This window comes from Pseudophryne corroboree, chromosome 1 (assembly GCF_028390025.1).
Source record: "Pseudophryne corroboree isolate aPseCor3 chromosome 1, aPseCor3.hap2, whole genome shotgun sequence".
Lineage (NCBI taxonomy): Eukaryota > Metazoa > Chordata > Amphibia > Anura > Myobatrachidae > Pseudophryne > Pseudophryne corroboree.
This window is the reverse complement of record NC_086444.1, coordinates 1,112,800,523-1,112,805,886: the sequence shown is the minus strand read 5'-3', so window position 1 is coordinate 1,112,805,886 and position 5,364 is coordinate 1,112,800,523. Positions and strand designations below refer to the sequence as shown.

Here is a 5,364-nt window from a genome sequence, read left to right as displayed (position 1 = left end):
AATTAGGCCCTTTGAGTGGTGATTCGCTGCATCTGTGATGCTAATAATATGCAAAATTGATAGAAAATTGATAGAAAAAGACAAGAGCTCTTGCTCTGTCATACCCCCGCGCATTTACCTGAGTTTTAAAAAGCTAGTGGAAAAGGGGTATAAATGTGTGAGAACACATCTGAACCTCTGAATTTGGTTGTTAGCAGGATATGGTTGCATCTACTTATTTATTTTTTCATTTTGTTTCTTTTACTGTGATTACCTTAATGTATGTGTGTGTGGGTATATATATATATATATATGTGGGTTGTTTTTTTTAGATGCCCAGTACATCTGGCAAGCACTCGTCCACTACTGTACCTTCACATAATAGAAAACCATAAATTCTATTCTCCAACTTGAGAGAACTTTCCCTTGAACTCTTTCCTGTATGAACATTTTGACAGCAACTGTAAATCAGATTTTTTTAAACCGTTAATCATTAACTGATTTCCGTCACACAAAAAATCAAAAACAAAGAACAATTCAATCAAAGAATTGCAGATGCACCACCCAGACCTATCCTTGCTAAACTGAACACACAATCACCATCAAGCGAGAATCAACTTTAAAAGAGCATTTTCATTCATTTCGTTGCACTGAAAAAAACTCCGACCAATCCTGCTGCACATCATTATGGTAATTCCTGCATATAACATCTGTTGTACAGTACATTCCTTGTTTAATCCAATTCAGGTCAATGCTGGCAACATCTCGAAGGGGGAAAACATTCTGTGTTTTTATTCTGTGAGAGGAAAAATCTGAGATGCTAATGAAAAAAAAACCAATATGTGGAATAAATTTATAAATGTCAAATATATTTTACCAAAGAGGAGTAGCAACCCTCAATTTACCATCTAAAGGGAGTGTTTAAACCAACTTAAAATCACAATGATTTCCCTAGTGATTAATTAGTTTATGATACAGAACGATGCAGGGTATATTGTAACATAGGACATCACAGCATAGTAAATTGCTACAAAGTATGAAAGAATATAATATATTGTTAAAAGCAGCGCACATGAGTTGGGTACAAAATGTCGACAGATAATGTTGACATTCATCATGTAGACAGTGAGGACATGTCAAAATGTCAACATGATGGCCAGTGTTGACTTACCTTCTGTTGGCGGCTGGAGTGGCTTCAGCACCTATCACTACTTTGTCGGCAATGGTACTGAATGTGAGGGCGGGTACTAATTATCTGGGCCAGGGCTTGTTGGAGGCGCTCTGGTATGCGCCCCCCACTTTCCTACCTGTCAGTCTGCAGCTCTGCAGCCCCTCTTCCCAACCCAGCACACACAACAACAAGGCTATGGTTGTGCTGCAGGGGGAGGGTAGAGTTAGGCGTTGCCGGAGGATTAGGTTTATGGCTAGGAATAGTGGTCAAATATCTACCGGAATGCTGGAGGACTGGAGGTCTGACACACAGGGCCATAATTAGCCAGTCAGGGGCCCAGTAATGCAGGGGGAGTTATCTAATCATGGAAATGTGGCCGCATCCTCTTTTTAAAAAAACACAAAAAAGACACATGAAAAAAATCTGTGTACACATTGTTATTGTTGACCATTTTACTATATCCCGTTCTCTTATCTCCTACTATGTCTCTGTGATTGCAATGCTCTTATAACAGCATAATATATGGTACCGCTTTTCTATCAGTTTTTTTTCTCAGATACGTACAATGTGTAGTAATTATGATATGACATGGCCTATGGTGTATGACATATGCAACTTGTGGGACTCAACTCGCTCATATGCTTTGCCAGTTCTGAAGCAATACTTATGGAGCTCAGACAGTCTTGGTGGACCATGTTTCTGAGTAGGTTATTTTAAGAAATATTAAGGTTTATGCCAAATTATAGTATATACTGTACCGTACATGTCAAACGTTATTCTCCCATTTTATATTTTCTTATATATTAAACTCACATTTTCTTAATTCAAAACTAATTTGTTTTTCAGTTAGACATACTGTAGTTTTGGTTGTGGGAGTCTGAAGGCTGGGAGGCTATGTGGGTGGTTGTGGAGTTTGAGAAGCTTGCCTGAAGTGGTGATTGCTTGAAGTCTTGTGTGAAGGAAGGCATTCCACAGTGTGGGCGCAGCTTGAAGAAACTCCACTGGGAATGGGATTAGGTATTGAGTGTGGAGATGTTGGTAGTGGTAAAATACAGGCAACTAATATATAGAATTGACGGAGCGGAGCAACAGTAGAAGAACATCTTGTGTGGAAGATCATACTAGTTGTAGCATTCAAAATAGATTGCATTGGTGAAAGTCTATTTAGGGGAAGTCCAGTAAGGAGACTATTGCAATAACAAATACAGGAAATAATGAGTGGAAGAAAACAGGTTGAAATGAAACCTAAATTTGAATGTGCATATTAGTTTTCCAGGAGAGGTGGGACAGTGAAAAGTTGATACTCAAAATGATAAATGAAGCAGACAGTACAGTAGGTGGATACAAAAAAACAAGCTCTGAAAGAGTGACCTGATGAGTAGGATGAGAACTAGTATAGGATTGTGTCCTGAAACCTAGGGATTGGAGTATTTGTATAAGAAAAGAGTGGTCAGTAGTGCCAATGCAATATTATTATTTATAGCCAATTATTTATATAGCACACACATATTCCGAAGGCGCTTTTACAGAGAATATTTGACCATTCCATGCCTCAGTGGAGCTTACAATCCATATTCCCTACCACATGCACATGCACACACATTCACAACAGGGTTCATTTTGTTGGTAGCCAATTAACCTACCAGTATATTTTTGGAGTGTGGTTGGAACCCGCAAGCATGGGGAGAATATACAAACACACAGATAGGGCCATGATGGGAATCGAACCCATGACCTCAGTGCTGTGGGACAGTAATGCTAACCATTACACCATCCATACTGCCCTAATAGAGAGTTCCAGGGGAATTACAAGTGAGTAATGGTCTTTAGATTTAGCAGTGGTTAAAGCATTCACCACTTTAGTCAGTGCAGTCTCTGTGGAGTGTTAGGAATGATTGCCAGACTGAAATGGATCCAATAGTTTGTGTGAGGGAATAAAGTGTTTGAGGTGATTCTAGGCAAGTCTCTAAAGAAGCTTGGAGGTGCAAGGGAGCTGAGACTTGGACAGTAGTTTAAGAGAGTGTTTGGATGAGAATTATGGTTTTCAGAATAAACATAATCAGTGCATGCTTGAATAATGATGGAATGATAGTAGAGATAGATAGGTTTTAGTTAAGGTTGGAAGGAGTATAGAAGACAAGGATTGGCTGATTTTTGAGTGTATAAGATTAAGAGTAGAGTTATTAGTGTAGAATATAACAAGAGAGTAAATATTCATCTTAATTTGTGTGATCAAATGAATAGACGATTCCAAAGCATTCGGGGAAGGAATTGGGAAGGTTGCTACCTGAAGAAGAGCATACCATTTCATGTTGGGTTTTAGCAATCTTGTCCTTGAAGTAGAAAGCAAGATAACGTGATAGATGAAGGCTGGGAGAGGCCATGTGTCACAAAGTCATGGATGGATCTTGGATGCAAACCCATACCTTGGGATTGTTACAGAGCGTGCATTCAATAAGTAGTGATGTGCACCGGACATTTTTCGGGTTTTGTGTTTTGGTTTTGGATTCGTTTCCGTGGCCGTGTTTTGGATTCGGACGCGTTTTGGCAAAACCTCCCTGAAAATTTTTTATCGGATTCGGGTGTGTTTTGGATTCGGTTTTTTTTTTACAAAAAACCCTCAAAAACAGCTTAAATCATAAAATTTGGGGGTCATTTTGATCCCATAGTATTATTAACCTCAATAACCATAATTTCCACTCATTTTCAGTCTATTCTGAACACCTCACACCTCACAATATTATTTTTAGTCCTAAAATTTGCACCGAGGTCGCTGGATGGCTAAGCTAAGCGACCCAAGTGGCCGACACAAACACCTGGCCCATCTAGGAGTGGCACTGCAGTGTCAGGCAGGATGGCATTTCAAAAAAATAGTCCCCAAACAGCACATGATGCAAAGAAAAAAAGAGGCGCACCAAGGTCGCTGTGTGACTAAGCTAAGCAACACAAGTGGCCGACACAAACACCTGGCCCATCTAGGAGTGGAAAAAAAACAAAGAACGACCGGGCACTGGTCCAAGGTAGATTATGGTTTATGTGTGTAAAAAACCAAAAGTGGACAATTGTGGAAAGAAAATTTATATCTTTTCAATTATAGTCCTAGTTGGTGCACGGTGCGCCCAGAGCCAGAAAGTACAAGTACTAACAACAGGAGAGAAAGAAAGCTCTTGTGTGGGCGCACTCTTATACAAAGAAGAAAGTTCTTCAAATGTGTGTCAGGAAGATATTTAAAACATCCATTTATTATTCAAAATTAAAACCGTTACCCATCTATGATCCAAATGTGAAGTAAGAAAGAGAATGAAGAATATATCAAAAAAAGTGTCAAAAAATGTTAAAAATGTTCTGGTCTTTTTTTGGAGAGGTTGTAGACACTGGATTGTCTAACAGCCGTCTCCCCTGACCAGTACAGAAATTCTGTATTGATGGGACCAAGGAAGGAACAAAGTGTGTGATAGGTGTATCTTCAAAGAACCAATATGGTTGGATCTATGTTGTACACTTGGCTGGCGACCAGTTGCTCGGATTACACACGTATATTAGATATCTGTTACTGTAGTTAGAGTCTGACACTGAACTGTTATGTAACAGAGCAGAGGGAGGAAAAAAGGATATTAGTGGTGATACTGCTGTTGGTGTTCGCCTTTTAAATAAAAGGAGTAGTTCCTACTCTACAACACCGGGTGTTCCCAGGAAGTCTCCTCTCCAGGTACTGACCCAGCCCAACGCTGTTTAGCTTCCAAGATCGGACGAGATCGGGCATTAGCAGCGTGGTATGATAGTAGAGGAACTATATACCAATGAGAGTGCACCTATATAAGCACAGTAAAGATTGTGGTTTGAAAGAAGATAGAGTATAAGGTGTGGATCTGCTTTCCCGTTAGGCAAGGCGCAACGACTACCACCGCCGTGGCGTCGTGCGTCATGGATCGCGGATGAGAGTCCACAGAAAGATAGTAAGTAGGAAAATTTATAAAGAATAGTAATCTTATTTATTTTTTTATTATTTTTAATATTATTTTACATTTAAATAAGAAGTTTGGTAGGAGTAAAGAGCTCCAAGGAAAACTCAAGCGTCAGACAGATTTATAGGTCATATATGAGTTTGGACATATATTCTCCTAGGTGGAGACATCAAGTATTGCTATAACCAGAAATCATACATGAATTGGACACCGTTCTATTGCCAGGACTTATGGCAGAGTTAAGTAACT

The 5,364-nt window shown here is 39.4% G+C and overlaps 1 pseudogene; it reads right to left on the bottom strand.

Moving 5' to 3' along the window:
- Window positions 1–4,818: 4,818 nt before the first annotated feature.
- Window positions 4,819–4,937, bottom strand: LOC134955491 (5S ribosomal RNA; annotated as a pseudogene).
- Window positions 4,938–5,364: the final 427 nt, after the last annotated feature.